Source organism: Lissotriton helveticus, chromosome 9, assembly GCF_964261635.1.
Source record: "Lissotriton helveticus chromosome 9, aLisHel1.1, whole genome shotgun sequence".
Taxonomy (NCBI): Eukaryota; Metazoa; Chordata; class Amphibia; order Caudata; family Salamandridae; genus Lissotriton; species Lissotriton helveticus.
In genome coordinates, this window is record NC_136070.1 from 79,921,062 (window position 1) to 79,945,071 (window position 24,010).

The 24,010-nt window shown below is 43.6% G+C and overlaps 1 protein-coding gene across 4 annotated transcripts in view; it reads left to right on the forward strand.

Moving 5' to 3' along the window:
• FUT8 (fucosyltransferase 8) overlaps positions 1 to 24,010 on the forward strand; it is a 733,753-nt gene that overhangs the window by 220,314 nt on the left and 489,429 nt on the right. Inside the window, exon 1 of one of the 4 annotated variants that reach the window (XM_078659527.1) lies at positions 8,297 to 8,328. The exons of the other annotated variants lie outside the window; for them this stretch is intronic. The gene's annotated coding sequence lies outside the window, so the exon portion shown is untranslated. Of the gene's footprint in view, positions 1 to 8,296; positions 8,329 to 24,010 lie in introns of those variants that run through there. 4 annotated transcript variants of the gene reach the window in all.

Sequence of the window (24,010 nt, forward strand, 5' to 3'; positions counted from 1 at the left end):
ACTCCTTCATTCCATCCACCCTTTCACTCAATCCCTCTTTTCACTCATCCAGCATCCACCCTTTCATCCATCCTCCCTACCTTTCATTCATCCATCCAATCATTCACTTATCCACCCATCATCCACCCTTTTATCCAATCATCCACCCTCTTACACCCATGCTTTCACTCATCCATCCATCTATTCATCCATCCATCTAGACATCCACCCTTGCTCACTCATTCATCCACTCACTCACCCACCCTTCCTTTTACTTTATTAATGAACCTTTGTCACCGAGCAGACATGTCCAAACAAAGTGCCACCCTTTTTCTTTACAATACCTCCTGAGAGTGTCTGGATTCTCTCTCTCTCTTTCGCTCACCTTTTTTTTTTTTTTACAAAAACAGGCATACACACAAACATAGCAGACACACAAAAGACTAAGGTATGATAAAAGCCATCTTTTCTCTTCCGCTACCATGGCTTTTTAAATTGTCACCATGGCTGGACTGGCCATAGCCTGATGGCCACTGCCAGGGCACTGACATGATTCCTGTGCTTGCAGGAATGCACAGGGTAGTGTGAACGTGATTGACACCAAAGGGCCTGAATTTCAAGCAAAGCGTGATGGTGAGTAGCCGGACATTATTCAAATGAGCCCTGCTGAATAGCTCAGCTGGGGCTCAGATCATGGGGGAGGAGGCTGCAGAAGCGGCGCTTTGGCTGCCAGAGACACGTTCCACTCCTACTCACCAGCACAGGCAATGAGCCTACCTTTTCATGAGTACCGGTACTCTGCTCCAGTAGAGAAGTGCCGGTACTCGTAACAAATCTAAGAAGTGCCGGTACTCCGTACCAGTGAGTACCAGCCCATTTAAAGCAATGACTAGTAGTAATCCGTGGTGGGAAGAAGCGCGCACAGCCACGTGCCTCACCCAGGGTGGTGCGTGCGCGTGGCTGTCTTTTCTTGTGGACATTGACTTAGTGGAGGGAAAATTCGATGGGCTGAGCTTGCATACCTTCAGGCAGTGCTTTAAATGGGGGAATACACAGAAAACAGGAATCAAAGCATAATTGCCTGCACCAGTCTTAAGATCTCTGACAGTGTTAAAGAAACAAAGGTGCTTTAAATGGGCACTTTTTTATTTTGAGAGGGAGAGTACTGGCACCTTTTAAAAGTGACGTAATATGTTTAATTGTAGAGTACTAGCACTTCTCAGAAACAAACAGGTACTCTGGTTCGGAGTACCTGCACTTCTGTTTTTCAATTCAAGCACTGCCTTCAGTGAAATGTTGGGGCATGCCCAGTGCTTAGGTCATGCAGGTGGGAGGCACTGACACTATTTTTTGTGGAATGGGACTTTTTTTTAAATGATGATGATAAAAAAGAGAAACAGCATGGGTAGGAAATAATCGCGAGAGTGAGATAAGATGTGGACTATGCAGCCTCGGCCTTAGGGTGCGCTGGTGGACACCAGAAGATAATTTAGGACCCCCGTACCAATTTCTTTTTAACATATTAAGCACTAGATGTGACAGAGCTTTAGGGAAGGAGAGCTCATGTTCCACAGTTTATTACTTGATGTAGAAGAAAAGTTCTAGTGGTTCAACTAATAGTTGACTTCAGTCACTCGTGGCACTGTCAACACCGTATTCCACTGATTATCTCACCTACAGTTCTCCAACTCTATTCATGGTTTGAGCAGCGCTTATGGCATTGGCTGGCAGAGTAGGGTGTGAGTAGGAGTCCTGGCACTATGTTGACAGTTGTGGAAAGCTTTAGGGTCTCCGTGGACCTTTCTACTGATACGTGTAACAAGGTGTGGTCGTAAGCATCCTCTGGTACATACCGTCTCAGTACAGAGGCATTGGTGTCTGTTGCGTACATGTCTGCTATGTATGTGGGGTTTATATAAAATATGTAAATTTAGCTCGTGACAACGCTGTCTTTCAGGAGGGTGGGATACAGTAGAACGGACATGGTGGTGCATATGGGTGTCTAAGTCTATACCCTTTCTATACCATCGTGATTTATGTAAATGTGCATACGTTTCATATTCTTATGTGGCGCTTAATTGATGTATGGCATTTTCTTTAGAGATGCAGCCTTTTCAGATTAAATACAAGTGCAGGCTTATGGAAAGCTTAGAGATTCTCCCGGTGGGAGTGGTATGCCTATATTTTTTGTTTTGCAGAACGTAACGGGTGGGCGCATAGTTCTGGCAAAGCGCAGTAGTGGGATCGACATGATTCATTCCCCTCCAAAACCATAATGGAATGCTGATGAGCTAACTTGCACTTTTTGCCAAATAGTCCACCACCTGTCAGCAACAGCACCCTTAGGCCAATCGAATTGGCTGCTCCATGGCCAATCAGATTGCACATTTAGATTGGCTGGAACGCCCAGTGTCTGTTGGAAACGCAGGACCATGGTCAGCCCTGGCTGGCTGGACAACAATTCCAACCCACTGCAGTGGCCATCTTAGACAACGCTGCTTTATGGGAAGGGGCTGAAATTTTCTAAAGACATATTTATGACAAATTACCACAGTGTATTTTATTGCAGATTTATCAATCAGTCAATCAAACTGGGCTTTTATAGTGCACCCAATCACCTGTGAGGGTATCCAGGCGCTGCATAGCTGCTCTCAGTCGAAAAGCCAGGACTTGAGTCTCTTCCTGAAGTCTGTAAACAAGGATAATTTACGGAGGTGGAGGGTTAGGGCGTTCTAGGACTTGTGGGCGAGGTTGGAGAATGAACGGCCTCGGCTGTGACTAATACATCTGTGCGGGGTAGGCAGAGGAGAGGTTTATGGATGGTTGGCAGAAGTTCAGTCGATGGTTCATGTATGCTGGCCCTTGCTCGTGGAGTGCTTTGTAGGTGTGTCAGTAGTTTGAATAGGCATCTTTCCTGGACGGGGAGCCAGTGGAGGTTCCTAAGGTGTTGGGTGATAAGGCGCCGTTATTGCTGGTTGAGGATCAGTCTGGCCTCTGAATTCTGTATCATCTGGAGTCTTTCCAGGAGTTCAGTGTTGGTTCCTGCATACAGTGCCTTGCCGTAGTCCAGACGGTGTGAATTTTCCTTGGGCTTGTGGGGAGCCATTTAAAGATTCTTCAGAGCATGTGAAGAGTGTGGAAGCAGGCAGAGGAGACTGTGTTAATCTGTCATTTCATGGAGAGTTTGCTGTCGAGGATGATGCAGAGGTTGTGGGTGTGGTCCTATGGTGTGGGTCTGTGCTCTGTGGGCCACGAGATATTGTTATAGAGGGAGGCCTGGATGCCAAAGATCAGCACTTCAGTCTTGTCTGTGTAGAGCTTCAGACAGTTGTCCTTCATCCAGGGTGCAACATTATTCATGCCGTGTGAAAGTTGGTCTTTGTGGTGGTGGGGTCTGCTGAAAGCGAGAGGATGAGCTGGGTGTCGTCGAAGTATGATAATATGTTGATATTGTGGTTTCCGACGATGTCAGCTAGAGTCGTCATGTAGGTGTTGAAGAGGGTGAAGCTGAGCGATGAGCCTTGAGGGACGATACAAATGGTGCTCATTGGGTTCCAAGGTGAAGGGGGTGGACGGATTTTCTGCCTTTGTCCCATGAAGAACGATGCAATCCATCGGAGTGCGTCTCCCTTGAGTCCGATCTGGTGAAGTCTCTTGATGAGTATGTGGTGGGAAGCAGTGTGAAAATCCTGTGAGAGGTCGAGCAGGATCAGGGCATTTGATTATCCTCTGTGGAGTAAGGGACGGATGTTGTCTGTGGCGGAGATCAGGGCGATCTATGTGCTGTGGTTGTCTCAGAAACCGATTGGGAGGCGTCTAGCCGGTTGTTTCTCTCAAGGTGTTCAGTGAGCTGATGGTTGATGGCCTTTTCCAGGACTTAAGAAAGAAATGGGAACAGCAATATGGGGCGGTAGTTCTGGGGTCTGCGGAGGGTTTCTTGAGGAGCGGTCTGATTTTTGCGTTTTCCATATGTCAGGGAAGGTGGCTGTGGTGATAAATGCAGTAGGGATAGGATGGTGGTGAGTTGGTGGTTAATCTCGTTGCTTCCTAGGTTGAAGAGGTAGTGGGGGCAGGAATGCATGAGTGCTCCTGATTGAATCGAGTTTATGATGGCTGTGGTATCTGGTGTGGTGAGCTATCCCATCCTGTGAGTAGTTGGTCGAGGGAGGCTTCTGTTGGAGTGAGGAGGTCGGTGGGTTGGGGTTCGAAATTCCCATAGATGGTGGATATCTTGTTGTGAACATGATATGCTAGGGCGTCAAGTTCTAGCATTGGAGGGATCATGTACTCCGTGGCGGTAGGGCAGGAGAAAACTCTGGTGATGGTGAAGAGTTCCTTGGTGTGTTTGGCACTAGCCTCAATGCGCTCTGCCAGGGCGTCCTTTTTGCGTCTTTGAGTTGTCTGTGGTATCTGTTGAGGGTGACTTGAAGGTGGCTCGGTCTGAGTTGTCTCCGCTGGTGCGCCATCTTTTCTCCAGTTTTTTGCAGCTATGTTTCATTGTGCAGAGTTCCGGTGTGTACCAGTTGGCTTGTTGGGTGGCTCTGCGGGTTTTGGTTTGTTTGATGGGGGCTACCCGGTTGGCTGCGTTTATACATTTAAATATTTTTCATACATCTATTAGAGCAGAGTTGCACATAGGTAAAACAAAAAATCTAAAAAACATTTCATAAGCAAATATTCTTTAATATTATTTGATGTTTTATAGCATTGAGACGGATCTTTTCAGCACACACATCTGTTCTAATGACGCTCCTTGGTGTAATTATACGAAGGACCGAAATATTGACAATATATAGACCGATCAGACTACTGTTTCATGACTTGTCTTTTGTACCTTTTTTAATTTATATGGGGTGAGTTCTCTTTTTCTGTCCAATAATTCTGTTTTTTTTTAGATGTTTATTGTTCATTTTAAAAAATATTTTTGTGTATGAGCTCTGTTACTCTACTCGCACTGGTATATGAAAAATATTTAACTATATAAATCAGTAATAAATTGAAATGTGATGATTTGTCATAAAATTGTCAGTAATCCTCTTATGTAATAGTTGAATATATGTTTTTGAAAATTGATCTAAATCATTCTGAATATGAGTACCAATTCCAAGTACAAGTGGGTAAAAGTATGTGTTTAAGTGACTCCTCCTGAAGTATTTTTTCATGTATATCTTGGTTAAATCATGATTTCCGATTTCCTGCTTTAAGACTCTGAGTACAAGCGGACCACTGTCGCTCATCCACTTGGGTTTGAAATTAAAGGATGTTCAGCATGGCTAGTAAGTAGGTGGGGAGATTCTGAGCAGAAATGCTCAGAAACCGATAGCATAGCCCAAACGGAGGCCGCAATAGCCCTCGGGAACCCTGATCCAACTCACTACTGATCACTTTTAGGTGCTATGCCTCTGGAGTCTTGTCCACAACCTTCCTGTTCGCTCCTGCACAGAATAGTTATTCAGAAAGTTCCTTCCTTAACCCGTTGGCTGCGTCGAACGTTCAGCTCCAGTGCTGAACGTTCGAAAAACGGGTGGGGCAGCGTCGGCCAATGGGCGTGCGCAGCACTACCAAGGTAGTGCACTCGATGACCGTTGGCCGACGGCAGCAGCCAACGGGTTAAGATTAGGTGAGGGGCTCTATGCTTGGATATGTTTATACCCGAACCTCCTCTGACCCAAAAAGGTATTTCCATGGGAATATCAGACGAGCGAGGTTTCTCCACGCTGAACATACTTTGATCCTACTAGATTCCCGTTTAAGGAGTTCTCCTTTGTTTTCTAATCCAAGTTTAGTTGTTAATGTTGCCCAGCAGCACGTGGAAACGTTTCTGAATTGTTGTAGTGAGGATTTATTGAGGTGTCTTGTGTGAATGAAAAATAGGATCTGGGCAGTAACACATTGTAATGGTGGAGGACTACAGGTTACTTGATGAATACGTTTATTAAGGAACAGAAGAGGTGAGAGCCAGGCAGCACGGCTTCCAGTCCACAGAGCAAGCAACAACTGACTCCTGGACAGGAATGGTGTGTAAGAAGGCAACAAGCATTCCATGCCTTTCTCTTAGAATACAAAGTACATAATGGTAAAACATAACACACATGAATCATGTCACTAATAAGGGTTTTTCTATACTTGTGTTCTGAGCCGAATATTTTTGAGTGATACTTGAGCACCTTTTACATCAACATCATGCCCTGTTCGGCCCTCCAACCCCCAATCCGTCCTGTTGTCTTGCAAGTGCCCACCTTTCTCCGCTCTGAAGGACATGCCTAATAAACATTTTTCGGTAGAAAAGGGGGTGGAAATGGACGGAGCATCTGAACCAAACAAACCCTCACACCCAGTCAAAAGATCTGGGTTTAATCCATCACCGTTCTTTAGCCCACTCTGCCACCCCAGTTCAGACATGGCTATATGCAAATCAGTCTGACCCTGTGCCTCATGGGAACAGTCCAGCCCGAACTGCCAAGCCATGCCTTCCCTGGACTGGAAACAAGCTTCCGAGGACCGGGTTCAGGCATTACAGCCGTCTTCAGCCCGGCTTGCTTGAATCCAGTGGCAAAGTGAGCAAGGGACTCACGTCTGAGCATACCCTGCCACATTTATGGCGGCCAAAAGCGGTACAAAGGGGGTGGAAATGGACGGAGCATCTGAACCAAACAAACACTCACACCCAGTCAAAAGATCTGGGTTTAATCCATCACCGTTCTTTAGCCCACTCTGCCACCCCAGTTCAGACATGGCTATATGCAAATCAGTCTGACCCTGTGCCTCATGGGAACAGTCCAGCCCGAACTGCCAAGCCATGCCTTCCCTGGACTGGAAACAAGCTTCCGAGGACCGGTTTCAGGCATTACAGCCGTCTTCAGCCCGGCTTGCTTGAATCCAGTGGCAAAGTGAGCAAGGGACTCACGTCTGAGCATACCCTGCCACACTTATGGCGGCCAAAAGCGGTACAAAAGGGGGTGGTAATGGACGGAGCATCTGAACCAATCAAACACTCACACCCAGTCAAAAGATCTGGGTTTAATCCATCACCGTTCTTTAGCCCACTCTGCCACCCCAGTTCAGACATGGCTATATGCAAATCAGTCTGACCCTGTGCCTCATGGGAACAGTCCAGCCCGAACTGCCAAGCCATGCCTTCCCTGGACCGGAAACAAGCTTCCGAGGACCGGTTTCTGGCATTGCAGCGTTTCATCCCAGAGAAATGATTGAATGAATCTGGGACCCAGAGGCAATATCTTCTCTATTATCCAATGTTGGGCCCGAGAGGCCTGGACTAGGAAATAGCAGGGAAGGGAGTGTAGAGGAAACGGTGAGCATGGTCCAAGAGGGAAGGTGCTGGAGAGGACAAGGCCGTCACGTCAGTTTAGCCTTACAGGGCCTGGTCTCAAACAAGTGCATAACTATGTGTGCAGGAGTCCTTAATCCGTTCACTCATTTCACGTGATCATTGCTGTCCTTCTAAACCTGGACTTTTCTTGACTTGATTGCTTCTCTTCTGCCCTCGTCACCCTCTTCTCGCTTAACAATACTTCAGTCCTCTTCCTGTTGAAACAGCAAGATATGGCTCATATTGCCTTACATGCTTGACCTTACACGCCCCCTTGTCTCTCTCTCCCACTGTTGTCTTCAGAAGATCTAAAAGTGTTCGTGGTCGGTCTCCTTCCTGTCTCCTTTTATTCAGCTCAAGCTCCTGTCTGACAGCCCCGCCGCCCACCCCCTTCATGAATTCCCGCCCACTTCAAAACACTTTCAGTGCTGACTGCTCGTCTGTGGAACATTCATCGCCAGAAAAAATAGTTTTTATTACTTTAACCGGGTTATTTCACTAAGGTAAACACACTCGCCCAGGCTTCTTCTATTTTCTAGTAAATACACATTGGCCACTGTGAACTGCAGGACACGAGTTGGAATTCATGCAGGGCCAACCCAGCTTTTCATCCTTCTGAGTGCTCTTAACTTGGGTCATTCACACCTCCCCTCCCGCGGCCCCGGGTGTCCCCGCACTGTGCCTCAGGAGGTGCCCGGGGGTGGGTGACATTTTCGGCCTAGCTCTACTAGACGAGAACCCCTGCTCTAAAGAGATGTCTGAAGCCGACCTGATGTCTCCTCGGGTAAAAACAAATAGGTTTTCCGGGATCTCCCGGGTTACCCGGGGTTGCTAAGCAGCCACGTTCTCATAATGAGAGAGAAGAAACCCCCGCCTTCCACAATAAACGTCCGATTCTGAGAACTCTATGGTTCAGAATCCCGGCATCCACCGCCCTTTCAACCCGGAAGTATCAACTGCTACCAGCCTAGGCCGAAATTGAGATTGCCTTAAAAGAGAAGTGGTAAAGCAGCAGGCAGGTGAGTGTTCCTGCGTGTCTTCTTCCCCATCAGCAGGTGTAGATTCCAGTTCATTAGAGTCGTTGAAAACGAGAATGTGCAGAAGTTACCCGTATTTGTTGTCGAATTTCTACAGATATTCGTCTGGCATTGCTGAAGATACACAAGTGTCATTCCATTTGTAAAATATGAAGTCCAGGTGCTCAAATGTTTGTCGGAGGCCACACCCATGTTTCCCTGGCTCCATCTACTTCCTCTTCTGGCTCCACCCACTTCTTTTATTAGCACTGCTAAAAGTAGGATTTAATACCCAATCTGAATTGCAGCAAGGGAGCCTTCCTCATAGTAAGGTTTTGATAGGAGGTCCCAAATTTACACATTTGAAAAAGAAACTTCATTTTAATGACCTTTGGGAATAAGAATTGGAGGCCTAAAGTATTATAGAAAGGTTTTGTTGCGGGCCACACTAGAGAAATATTTTTGCTCCAGAGCAAAAGAGAGTACATTTTCAGCATGACCTTGTCCTAAAAATTACAAATATTGCTCGAAGGTGTTGGACAATCACAGACGTGTAATGCCCTGTTTGGGAGAATAATGTAGCGGGTACTTTAATAAAGGGTGATGATTCAGCTCAAAACATACGATTCAGACATTCTTAATGTGTAAATGGGTGCAATTCCTGATATTTATATGTTTCTCTCTTCTTCATTGCTTGATATTTCTCTTCAGAAAGTGTCATTCATAGTCGTGGGAATGACACTCATAATTACACTGAATAGACTGAAATTATGAAAATGGCACTCATAGGAATCTGAAACCTTGGCAGCTATGCGGAGGTGTCAGTGTCACTGGGCGAAGGGTGCACTGCAATGAGGGCAGAATGACTTCAATACCTGGCAAATGAAAATCTCCACTGTGAGTCCTGCTGCCAAGCGAAGAGCACTTCCTTCCAGGCCTAGCTGTTTCCTATTTACTCATCCCCAGCCTCTGCTGTGAGGTAACCATGCTGCTTCTGCCCCTTTCATTTGATCCCACACTGGTAGTGTTTGGCAAACGTGGGGCATACAGAAAGAAAAATGAAATCCATATTGTTGAATATACTTTTATAAATTAGGTATTGATTGGTTGAGGGGAGCAGCACTGTTGTCGTGTATTTCTATAGGTTCTGAATCGATCCCCCTATTCCTGACCCTATTCTGGTTAAACTAACTAGCTAGTTAACTAACAGTCAGCCCATGAGGCAAGAACAGCCCCCATGATGCAGATACCGTTATCTGACGCAGTCACACTACGGCACAGGAACGTGTTATCTGATTAGGTCATAACGCTTGAGATCTAATTAGACAAGCGACATTCCTCCAGACCCTGATAAGGCATACGACGTTCTCATAACAAATCAAACCTATGACAACCTGGATAATCCGTGCGGCCATTGTTTTGATTTCACAGAGAACTTTTGCAAAAGAATGTGCTAACGAGCAAGTCGTATGACATCTTTATTGACGTACCTATGTCCATCCTTACGTCAATCTCGGCACCTTTAAGGTATAAATATTGCCGACCTTGCCCAATGCAAACACACGCGTGGTGACAAGACGGAGCAGCCATACTTGCCGAAGCCGAGAGCAGAAGCAGACCCCGCTGGCAGCAGCCCCGCCTTCCTGACGTGCTGAGAGACGCGCTGCTATCTCAAGCCGAGAGACCCAGCACCGGCGCTTTCGGGCAGCCCTCGCAGGCAGCCTGGAATATCGAGAGCAGAGAAAGAGATACCATTCCTCATTCATCCTAAATTCCAGGTACAGAACTGAATAACCCCTCACAGAGAATTCTTTAGTTATTCACTTGGCAAAAACAAACTTAACTTAAACTGTAACTTTCTATTCCCGCCCACGCATTAGACTTAGGTCAGGTACACGGGGTAGGCGTATTTAGAAACACCAGTTGAGTACGTTTAGTCAAATGTATATGTGTATGTAAATATATTTTAATCATTTTAAACATCATATGGCTCAGAAACCATATCAATGTTTTTACAGTATTATTTTATACTATTGCTTTTAATGTATGCACTTTACTTAACTATAAGTATTGCAATAATATCGATCCATTTCTCATGTATGAGAAAAGAGACTGATCAATAAATAACACCTTTTTATTGAACACGCCCGTCTCTTCCTTTTCTCTACATTCTGATGAGACTAAGAATGCACGTACTGACTGAGTAAAATAATTGCCTTGTGCTCACACGACTCTCGAGATTGACTCTTGATTAGGGGAGAGCAAAGTTGTCATGTTCTATGGTTGTCAGAAACTAAATCCCTTCTTGTCTAATCAGGGGAGGTAATTCTTTCCTGAACATTCGAGAAAGTTTCTAGCGAACTCTGAGCTTAGCTGGCAAACCCAAAAATTAAGTCTAGTATCGACAGTAGTAGACCTAGTTAACGTCTGGTCTAGGCCTTTACTGCTGTAGGTATTATTCCAATGCGCAGAGCCTATTGGGAAAATAGGAACTACACTACATGGCGCCCAACGCGTTTGGAAAGGGCGATAAAACTAACGTAAGACATTTAGAGTAACTCGTCGTGCTTTCTCACTCAGACCCCTTTTCCCAAATACTCCAAAGACGTCTGGAGTGGGTGAAAGGTTATATCCTCCAAAACCTCGCAGGAGGGAACTCCTATGTATGGTTCTTGGTTAAGTCAACGTTGAAGGATAAACAGTTCCAAAATATTGTGCATCTAATCTCTGTTTCCATAAAGAAACCTGATCTGCAAATAAACATAATACCATCCTGTCTGTAAAATGGGAGACAGTGATGAAGAAAGAGAGGCAGTTAGATTAGCAACTGAACTCGCAGATGCTGATGCTACCATGCAAGCAGCAGACCCGAATATAACACTCATTCCGGTCATTAAAAGGAGATCTATAACCTTAAAACTTATAGAAAATGGACTGACACCTAGAGGTGGTACAGTCATATTCGTAATTGAGGCACACAAATATCGGCAGACAGAGGTATACTATTCATGGATACATTTTCCAGCAGCAAATGCTGTAACAAAGTACTTCCACTATTACAAAGTAGAGGAACCTCCTGAAACATACACTCCTTTCGAGGAGGTGGAAGTACCACTCAAATTCCAAGAGCATTTGCTCTTATTTGATGGCGCCCTAAAACACAATAATCACATTACAAGGCTCGGTCCTTTAGGAAGACCAGGAGCAACGTGGCCGGTCTTAGCCGGATACACACCACATCCAGACATCGACGAGATGCCTGCACCACAGCTGTTAATACAGCTAAAACAATTACTAAAAATTCACAGACAATTAGTTCAGTATGTAATGCGGACTTCAACAATTCAGCCAGCGATTAAACTTCCACAGCTGACCCCTCACCAGGGGAACACAAATAAAATTACACCACAGAACATCCGATCCTGCCTAGGTAAAGTTCCAGCTAAACGGGAACAAATACCATTCTGGTTGGCACAGAAAATCACCCAAATAGAGGCGGTGTTTCCTGACACCACCCCGCTGGAAAAACACAGGATTCTGACTATATGTCTCCCAATGGGAATCGCACCACACATTGAGGACTGTGACACTTGGGGTACAGTCTTTGCTTCCATCTATACAAAAACGCACGGTGTTCCATCCATTTCGGTAATACCAGATGTGCTAAAACAAATTCAAGATGAATACGGTCCAGAACCTGCTTTAACTCTTGGTATGAAATTACTGAAAGACTTCAAGCAGGTCTCGGCTACATTACTAGCCAACATAAAAGGTGAAGCAGCAAACGTGGTGATCCGCCAGAGGTTAAAAGAGACAGATATAGCAGACCAACCAGCTGAAATTGCCAGAATCATAGAAAAATCCTATGAAGAACTAGGCAGAGATAGTCTAGGTGGAATACCAGTAAAACCGCAACTGACTACAAGTCCAGAAAAAATATTTTTTAATAAAAGTAATTCACCAAAAAAGAACTGGGATGGAAACAAACAATCCAATCCTAAAGAAAAGAAATTCCAGTCCCGAGGGAGGTCTCCTAGGCGAAGAGAGAAATCTCCGAACCAAAGACAGAGGTCACCGCAGAGTGACCCCTCTGGGAATAGATCTAACCTTAGAAATAGGGATAATATTAAAAAACCTGATAGATATCAAGACATTGATACACGTCCCTCTCAATCTTTTCAGAATTCCTCGCAGAAATCGGAAAGAAGAGGACGATCAGAAGAGCACGCCAAGTCCAAAGACAAGGAACCTGCTCAGCTAAAAAAGAAATTACAATTTCCAAAAAAGAAGGTAGCCAGTATCAAGGTAGTTAACAATGCCGAGAATACTGAGGACACAACTGAAAAACGGAGAGTGGGCTCAGACAATGCTAGACAGCGCAGCAGAGGTGAGCATAGCTCGCAAAGTCCTTATGAATCATCTGGAGACAGTGGACACGAATGAATACCTTCAAGTGGAAACTGCAGACACCAGAGTTAGCAAGCCCCACAAGATATACGAGATAACATTACGTATAGAGGGAGATAAGACTAGGAAAATAAGGGGACTATTTTGGGATAACCTCTCCAAAGGCTATGACATCCTTCTAGCTGAAAAAGACTGGCCACCAGAGTTTGTCAGGGAGTGCCCTCATGGCGAAGAAATAATTATGCCTGCCTTCTCGAATCATATCCCGATTCATAAAAAATATACACTTGCTAGAAAGTGGGCAGTGGCCTTAGCACCTGCTTTATATAAAAATCATGTAGGATGGGATGAGGATTCTCCTCCTCACAAAATCCAGTTAAAATCACAACCTACTGCACAAAGGCAGTACCCAATTAAGCAAGAAGCTAAAAAACAAGTAAATGAAATACTAGATCAGCTAGAATACCAGGGGGTGATTGAAACTTGCACCTCACAAATGAACAATCCTTTGTTTCCGGTCTCCAAACCAGACAATTCATACCGTCTAGTTTTGGATTACCGACACCTTAACACATGTTGCAAAACTTTTGCAGTGCAAAACTCACACAGTGCTGCACTAATGAATAACATAGTGCGCAAAAAATACAAAACAACCTTGGACATCTCCAATGGATTCTTTTGTCAAAACATAGCACCAGAGAGCAGATATTTAACTGCATTCTCAGTAAATGGCACTCAAAAACAATTCTGTCGGTTAGCCCAGGGGTACAAGAACAGCCCGGGGGTATTCTCAGCGAGAGTAACAGAATTACTACAACTATATGATGATGAAGCATTATCTTATGTCGATGACATTTACTTAACAGATGATGACTTGGAGACTCACTTGAAAAGAGTGAACACCATAATACTTGCTGCAGAGGGTTACAAATTCAACTTTAAAAAATCCAGAATTGCCCATCTGACAGTCCTATTCTTAGGATATGAGTTATCAAGTGAAGGTAAAAGCCTGGCAGACAATTTCCTAGAGAAATGTGCCGTAATCCAAGCTCCTAAAACACTAAAAAACCTACAGTCAATTCTAGGCTTCCTAAATTTCGGAAGAACATACATTGCAAATTACGCAGAAAGGGTCAAACCCCTTTACGATCTAATTAAACCAGACTTTAAAAGATCCAGTTGGACTCAAACACACACAGAAATTTTGAGATCCTTACAAACAGACATGCTAATTAAAACAAAATTAGAAACACGTGATAACACACGCAACCTTGTGATCCGAGTCATCCCAGGGAGATGCGGATTCACATACCTAACCTCTAATGAGGGAGAAAAGGTACCAATTGCATTTAAATCACACATGTACACAGAAGCTGAACAGAAATTCAGTAATACAGAAAAAATCATTCGTGCAGTTCAAACCGCAATAGCTAGAGAAAAAGACATAGCTGACGGTAGACATATCACAGTCAGAACAGCAGAATCAGCCTTTGAGGCACTAACAACACCGTGTAATTTACCAACAACAACATTGAATCCGGAATGGATACAATGGGTGAATTCAATAACAACCGACAAAGTATACTACTACTTTGATCCAGAACTAGAAGAATTGAAAAATCTAAAATATGAAAAGACGTATCCTCTGCCAATCGACATTCTGCCTCTACGACATTACGCCTGTGTAATCTACACAGACGGACATGCTCAACCGTCCGTTTGGGGAGAACAAGCATACAACCCCACATGTGAGATTACAAAAGAAGTGTGGCGCGGAGGTATATTAAAACCTCTATTAACAAAATCACACTCAGTAGAAACTAAGTCAGAACAACAAACTGAAATAATCGCATTGAAAATGGCGCTAGATAATGCGGATCGCGAATTCCCGACACTTATAGTGTCAGATTCATATTACTGCGTCAAATCATATAACAGCGATTTGCAGACATGGATTCAGAACGGTTACAAAGATGACACAGATGCACCAATAAAGCAGAGACTGCTCTGGGAACAAATAGCTCTTTTACAAAAAGAACTACCAAAGACTCACGTGACTCACTCACTGAGTCATCAACGTGATGGCGTTCACGTTGTAGGGAATTCATTGGCTGAAACAGCCGCAGCGGCAGCCACTAAATCGGCTCCCGTAGTTCGAAAAAAGCGTACATTAAAATACATTGATGGTGAAACATTGCTGGCGGTGAAAACGTCATCAAAAGGCGACTGCTCAGCGTTACCGATCAACTATCCACTCAATTACACATACATAATCGATGCAAACTCCGTTCCTTTTGCTCGAATCCCTGGAGTGGGGGATAGAGTGATTCCAAACATGGACAGGAGAAACTTGTTAATCGCAGACGCACATATGGGTGAGGGTCTTGGACACCTCAAACTAAAAGATTCTCTGGAAGATTTACAATCACGGTACTGGTGGCCAGGCATGAGCCTACATCATACCATGTTTGTAAAAAACTGCCCAAACTGCAACAGAAATCGCAGTGGGGAGAAAAAAAATAAAATACGATGGAATCTGACTGCAGATAACATCACCAGTAAAAAGAATGGCTTGCGATTAACATATACAGGCTAGTTTCCACTTATAATGTAGATCCACAGCACTCGGCTGACGTCCGGACTGTTATACAAAGATTTGCGAGTCTAAATGGCATATACGCTAAGAGCATGCTACGTTCGACCATTGTTTTCACTCAAGCAATCCAGCCTGGGGGGGAAACATGGCCAAATGAGCACAGCCCAGCGGGAATCTTCTCACTTCCTTCCTGAGGGTACGGGATGGTGTAAAGAAAAAACCAAGGCAGAAAGCAATCTATAATGGAAAGGATATTAGGTTCGGGAGCTGGGTGGGTCAAACATCTAATAAGTGTCCAACGTAGTCTAAATAACTTGCCAAGAAATTCTCTGAAGGGATTCAGTCCGTACGAATTATTATTCGGAACTAGGATGTTGATCTCTGACCTTGATAGTCAGACTTCAGTGGTAATAGAAAAAACCTTTGATGTCAAAGACCGTTTGGCTATTTTGCAGGACTTAAACAAAACAAGAAAAGACCTGAGCAACATACAGTTGAAACAACAGCCAACAACCACTGAAGAATCACCACCTGTCCCAGCAAGACCTGTCTGGATTCCAAAAGTCGGGGATCTAGTCAGGGAGAAGATCGCGGTAAAGAAGGAATTTGGGCCTTCTTACAGAAAAGCAGTTCCTGTCTTGTCTGTCAACGGGACAAGATCAGTTGTACTACCGCCACTTGCTGGAAAAAAGGAGAACCGAGTTGTATCCATCGACCTGGTAAAACCACAACATGTGGCCGATAACAAACAGTAGGCCAAGTGGACTCCCAATAAGTAGCAGAACACCAAGGTTTGCTACCAGTACAGAGGTCCTAACAAAGAGGCTCATCACATTCGAAACGCCTACAGAAGAACAACAAGGACTATGCAACAATGCAATAGAACTCAGACCTCTGAAAACCCAAATAAAGACATTTAGCAGAGACACACCAATCTATACTGAAGTACCAAGTGAAAATGCAAGAAACAAAAATCCTGAACCAATTGGAACAATTGACAGAACTGCATCTGGTTACTTCATCAACTTCGATGATTCCTCTGAAGGTTTCAGTGAATCAAAGACACAGCCATCATCCAAATCCTTTAAAGACAAAGCGAAGGAACTTTTGAAACAACTGAAAGAAACATATCTGATTTTTCCATGGATTGAATTTTGGGTGGGTTTTGGTGCATTTATCCTCATACTTTGGCTCATCATGGTATTTACTTTGGGACGCTTCATTGAGGGAAAATATGCTAAAATGGACACAGCAAGTCAGAACATCAACTTGATCCTCAAACCACACACATCTTCACACGTCGAGAAAAGAGAACTTTCTCCAGAACTTTCTTCAGCCAACTTCACAGCCAATCCGATACCTGGTGGGGTAGCCTGGGACAACACTGACTATGAAATTTATGGTCCGGTCGAAATCCTGAAATATCCACACCAAATCAAGATCTCCTTGAGTGACTTTGCAAAACCAAACTCATTTGCTGATGATTGGGACTTCGAAAGTATTAACAACATGATGTCTGACTTAGTAATGTCTGCTAAATTTACAAAACATGATTATTTGCAGGGTTCTACAAATTATGATAGTATGTATTGCTATAACCATTATGGTAACCATTTCTTGCATAAATCTGCACAACCTAGAAATGTTTTAAATTATAATCAATGGGAACATTGTGCAACACCTCCAAAAGGGAGCTCAAGAACCGTTTATGACAAATATTCATACTTTCAAGGTTTTAACACAAGTAATGCTGAAACATTTTATTATAAATTGTCAAACAAGACAGGGATGAAAACCATGATAACCAACACAAAATTGATATATTCAGATTCATTCTTTGAAAAAATGAATACTTTTGGATTTGATTATTGGGACAAAAATGTTGATTTGAAAAGTGTTTGGGGTACAAAAGATTGGCAAGTACAGGGTTTAGAAGCTTTGTTTAGAGCCTGCATGATCCCAGAACAAATGATATTTTTAAATGACACTGTTCGACAAACCACCTGTCTTGGCTTAGCCAAAATCAAAGATTTAAATAACCCGTCTATTCCAAAGCCAACAATGTTTAGCAATAACTCTGATACAGATGAAGAAATAGACGTAAACCATATACTTAACCAAAACAGAACACATCCTGATTGGAAACAATGGTTGATCTGGCCCACAGATACAAATCACTGTCAAGATAGATTCCTGAATAAAACACAGGGTTTCAAAATGACCAGGCCAGACCCTAGATATCCCCAAAGACATCACCCAGGGATAATAACAACCTACAGTGTGGGCAAATTATGCCTTCAATGGCTACAAACGTCCACACTGCCTGAAATTAAGCAACACCTAACTTTACTTACTGATGGTGCTGACTTGCGTGATTTCATACTGGGACCACGCAAACAGCGTCAAAAGCGTTTCATAGCAGCCTCTGTATATGCAGCATACAATGAGGCCTGAAAGGTTACTCAAATTGAAACAGCAGAGAGAATACGGGAAATTGACCGTATCAATTTGGAAAAATCACTGTCTGTAGTGGACAATGGGTTAATGACTCTGTCCTCCAGAATTTTTTCATTGGACAGCATTGTGTCTTCAGCAATCGATATATTATCGCAAGACTTACTGTTGTTACAACATGGTCAGTCACAATTGCGTTCTATTGTACAGCTTGGCTGGACGTTACAAAATCTGCGTTCAGGCTATGTGCCTTGGCGTTTAATCAACACAACGTCACTATTCCAAATCTTTAACCTTACTGATAGACAAATCGGTATGGCGCAAAAGGGTGCTGATTATACAATCTTGAGCATTGAAAAACTAGAAAGATTACCAATGACAATGTCAGAACGACCTGTCAGTGAATGGATAATCCACGGAATCATAAATATTCCAATCTCAACCTTCAGGTTTCAATACTGCCAAAAATATATACAGGCTGGCATGTACGAGAAATTGGGAAAGGGGTACCGTAAAACAACTTGGAACCTGCCCTATTCACATGCATGTGTCAGTAATAAAGGACAGAAAGTGTTTCTTAGTGGCAACAATTGTGCTATGTCACTAAGCGGCACGCTTCTGTGTAACGGAATTAGTTTGCATGGAGCCTGTGAAGGGAATTCATACAACCTTTCATGTCACCAGCAAGGCGCACCTGCAACTGAAATAGAACCATTCTTTCAAAGACTCTATAATGGGAGTTACATTCTTATTGTAGACCGCAGATGTTGTAGTCTTATGCCCGGGACTCCTTATCTAGTAACTACAACGGCGATGGTCAAGTGCTGTGGACGTTCTTTGTTCCCCAGCTCCTTTCCAGACAGGGAGGCAAGGGCATGGCCCAGTTTGAAAATTACTTCTATTCGAATAGACACTTTAAGCAGAATGAAAACAGTGCTTCTTCAGACGCCTACAAGGCTCACGTCATCAAAAGAAACGTATGATCTACAAGTCGCAAGGACGACTGCAGAGATACATACATTATTATCAACTAATTCCCCCGTACATTTCGCGGAAATCCTAAGCGAAATCTTAAATATTTCTGATACCACTGGGGTCTCAAAGGTATTTAAGACAGTATTTTCGATGGCATTAACACCATTCAAAGCCATACTGGGTATTTTTCCAGATTTCGTCCATTCGATTTTTGGCGGACTTCCCCTGATCCTGGGACTAATTGCAGGAATCCTATTCCTAGTCCTTATTCTTCGTTATGGCAACCCATGTCACAGATCAAACTCTCGCGACAATGGAAGAAACGATCCTAGCCATTGGATACTGGGACCGGATATCAAAAATCCTGGGACTCTCCCGGCTTAGAGACCTAAACATGACTTGGTTTCTATCATTTCGACCAATGTGGCAAAGGTGTGTTTTACCTGTACTAAGGTGTCTGCTATGCGGAGAAGAATGCGTGTTAGACACCTGTCTGACGCTACAATCAGATGCGCCGGTGGATGCAGATACACTGTTGGTTCCTACCAAGGTTCACGCTTTGTGCTGCCCTCAAAGGCTGCCAATCCTGATGACGGCATTCCTGGAATCTTCACCACTATGATTGAAGGGTAGTGAAGTTCAAGATGAAAGCAGCATCGAACAGGTACGACCTTCTGTCAGCAATGCAAATCAGAATGTCAATGGAGACAATCATGCGCACGAATGCATGGTTACCCCTATTCCCGACTTAGTGGAACTTTCCCATGAAGCTGTTGACAGTTTTTTCGAAAGCCTGAATGATATGATGTTCTCTCCAGAACAGAAATAGAGACTTTTGAGTAAACTCGCACACGGCGTTCCCTGAATTCGGCCTTCAACCTTTAAAATAAAGTCACATGAACAATTACCATCCAGTTCACGGACAGCAATTTTTTCAGCAAACCCCTAAAATATTTTTCTATATATTGTTTCCGGGACTCTGATCTTCTGCTTAAAGTAAGAAACTATTCCTAGAGAACTAAGATTTCTATTTTTGGATACTTTATATAGACTTTAGCTGCCCGCTGGTGTGTTCACAAATATTTTATTATGTGATGAAATGGTCTCGACCTTCCTTTCTGTATAGCCATATTAAGAGCCATTTCATGTGTATTTCTCATATACCAATAAGCAATAATGCATAAAAATGCGTGTTTACTTTTACATTTAATTCATAGCTTAAGTGCATACAATATATATGACTGCAAGTTTTCAGTATATTTGAAAATTTCAAAATGCATTTATGTATTTTGGGGTGGTAAGGTATACTCTATAGTATGTTGTACTATGTTATACTATGCATAGATTAGTAGATATGACCATAGTTAGCGTGGAGTGGGTGTCGTGTATTTCTATAGGTTCTGAATCGATCCCCCTATTCCTGACCCTATTCTGGTTAAACTAACTAGCTAGTTAACTAACAGTCAGCCCATGAGGCAAGAACAGCCCCCATGATGCAGATACCGTTATCGGACGCAGTCACACTACGGCACAGGAACGTGTTATCTGATTAGGTCATAACGCTTGAGATCTAATTAGACAAGCGACATTCCTCCAGCCCCTGATAAGGCATACGACGTTCTCATAACAAATCAAACCTATGACAACCTGGATAATCCGTGCGGCCATTGTTTTGATTTCACAGAGAACTTTTGCAAAAGAATGTGCTAACGAGCAAGTCGTATGACATCTTTATTGACGTACCTATGTCCATCCTTACGTCAATCTCGGCACCTTTAAGGTATAAATATTGCCGACCTTGCCCTATGCAAACACATGCGTGGTGACAAGACGGAGCAGCCATACTTGCCGAAGCCGAGAGCAGAAGCAGACCCCGCTGGCAGCAGCCCCGCCTTCCTGACGCGCTGAGAGACGCGCTGCTATCGCAAGCCGAGAGACCCAGCACCGGCGCTTTCGGGCAGCCCTCGCAGGCAGCCTGGAATATCGAGAGCAGAGAAAGAGATACCATTCCTCATTCATCCTAAATTCCAGGTACAGAACTGAATAACCCCTCACAGAGAATTCTTTAGTTATTCACTTGGCAAAAACAAACTTAACTTAAACTGTAACTTTCTATTCCCGCCCACGCATTAGACTTAGGTCAGGTACACGGGGTAGGCGTATTTAGAAACACCAGTTTGAGTACGTTTAGTCAAATGTATATGTGTATGTAAATATATTGTAATCATTTTAAACATCATATGGCTCAGAAACCATATCAATGTTTTTACAGTATTATTTTATACTATTGCTTTTAATGTATGCACTTTACTTAACTATAAGTATTGCAATAATATCGATCCATTTCTCATGTATGAGAAAAGAGACTGATCAATAAATAACACCTTTTTATTGAACACGCCCGTCTCTTCCTTTTCTCTACATTCTGATGAGACTAAGAATGCACGTACTGACTGAGTAAAATAATTGCCTTGTGCTCACACGACTCTGGAGATTGACTCTTGATTAGGGGAGAGCAAAGTTGTCATGTTCTATGGTTGTCAGAAACTAAATCCCTTCTTGTCTAATCAGGGGAGGTAATTCTTTCCTGAACATTCGAGAAAGTTTCTAGCGAACTCTGAGCTTAGCTGGCAAACCCAAAAATTAAGTCTAGTATCGACAGTAGTAGACCTAGTTAACGTCTGGTCTAGGCCTTTACTGCTGTAGGTATTATTCCAATGCGCAGAGCCTATTGGGAAAATAGGAACTACACTACACTGTATGAGAACAATATGTGGATTATGAGATGTGTTTTTTCTTGAGTCACTTGTTATGCAGCATTAACTCAATGGGGTAGTCGGGTTGGAACTTGGAAGTCTGTTACAGACTCATGGCTGTGACTGACTTCATATAGTATCGGTCCCCTCTCGAGCATTATTTTTCTGAAAGCCACGTGGTGTGATACACTTCTGCGCTTTTCACGTCCTTTCAGAGATGTCTGTCTGTGATTGTCCAAGTGAAGTTAAGTGGGCCAACATTTGTGATTATTATAAGCTTTTCCTCTAATTCATTTAAGCAAAAAACATTCTGTTTTTATGGTTATGAATTCATATTCACAAAGACCCCACTTGTTCCTTGAATCAGGAGTTGGAAGGGCCAGAAAAGTCTATGGATTTTTTTTATATGAATGTGTTATTGCATATTTTAAATTATATTTATGATTTTTGAATTTTGTTTTCTCTGTCATAGAGATTGCCAGGTATTAACGGATCTGTATTTTTACTTAATAAAAAAACAATGATAACATTTGTAAAACTGTTTACTTTCAGGTGGAATGTCTTCTCCTTAATTGCCCATTCTACATTCATAGCAATTATTTAAATCATTAATATTCCCGGATAGAGACAAAGCCTTTGTATGAGAACAGAGGTTTAAACAAAATGCGAAATTCAGTTTGTTTTTTAAACAAAGACTAATTAATATGATGAATAATTCACATTTTGTTTTAGGTTCAGGTTGCATTGGACTGATAAGATTTCATGACCCTTTATTAGCGTTGGAAGGCTATGCAGAGCAGAGGATGACAGCGCCGAGTGTTCTCCGAATCCAAAATCAAAATCTGAGCTTTGATTGAAAATAGATGAAAATGCTGAACATCACAGCTGTTGCGTCACAGCACTGCAGATTTAAAGTATCTGGTCACCACAGTACTGCCACACTCTGCTAAACTCTGCACAGAACGGGCCACCAGGGCCTCGGGCCGTCCAGCAAATCAAACACATACCAAACGTGGCCATCTGCTGGCAACAGGAAAATACCACTGAAGCTAAATGCAATGAAGGAAGTCAAATTAAACATTACCCGCAAACTAAGTGAGAGAGGCCATGCAGAAACAGATGGAATAGCCCGCCGCCCAACAGGTCCCTACCCCATGTGACATCAGAAACCAGTGACCACCACTGGAGAAGCGTGGCTCAATGGTTAGAGCGGCAGACCCTGATGCAGAAGTCTGGCCCGGGACCAGGGTTCAATTCCCACCTCGGCGGCTCTTGGGCTCAATTTCCCCAGACCTGTTAATTCTCGCCTCGGTGCCTAGTCTAATCATGGGTCCCACTCTGTGACTCAGGGCAATAGCTTGCTTAATCTCCACAACGGCCCCAGCAACGCTTGGATGCCTGGCTTCACCTTGGGGGTGCCCAGGAGTGGACATTTCACAGGAAAGCCAGGATGGGTTCCACAGCGGTATGAATACAGCGCTACGAGGCCTCCGGGTAGAAGTGCGCTATATAAATACTACACATTTACCACTGCACCGCTGCATGCACAAACAACCACGTGGCTTGGTGACGACAGTAGCATAGAATTAAACTTTCAACTGGCGCATGCCACCATATTGCAATGCACAAGCACACAGAGATGGAACGCAATGAACAACAATAAATTTTTATGAATAAATATTAGGGGTTAGATTAAAGGCTCTGCTCTTCCAGCCTCCACCTTGCCTGGGGCATTGCAATTGCTCATGGTGCCCAGCGCTGAAGATATGATTCCTCAGGGCAGGCCTCGAACTCGGTTCACTTTATACCAAGTATGTCTGTTTATTACCAAGCAGCGTTGCTTTGTCTACTTACGGTTACTGGTGGGTGGTGTTGCCTTTCTTAATAAGCCTGCTGCAGCCTACCCTCGACGTCGGCTGAACTTCTGGTGACTTGTGGGGTGCGTGCGTGCCCGGGCGTGGCGTTTTGAAAAAGATCTACGCACACTGCCTCACAGCCCAACCCCCGGAAGAACCAGATCCAGCCCAATCAGTGCCCCCCCCGGCCCCCCACCGACAACACGGAACTAAGGGTCTTAGGCAAATTTACATTTGGATATGGTTTGAATCTTTATATTATTGGCTCTCACTGCTGTAACACTCTTCACAAGGGACTCGGGAGACGAACACCACTGTTTGCGGTGAGTCAGTTAAGTAATCATATTTACTTTGGCACAGGTGTAGACCCGGCCCTGTGAAATATGTGCCGGTGCTAAGCACTGGAAAGCACTGGCACAAATTAAGTACTGGTTCTGTCACTGTACAAAATGGGCAGTGTTGGCGAATTGTTTTGACCCTGCCACTCAGTCACCATGCAAAAGCAGGCTCTGATAAAAATATGACTTGTATGTTCCCTGCTGCTAGAGAGCCGCGTTTATAAAACAAAAAAACAATGATGCCTCGGACAGATTCAATCCAACTAAGACGGACAGGTTTATTAATTACCTATCTGAACCTAT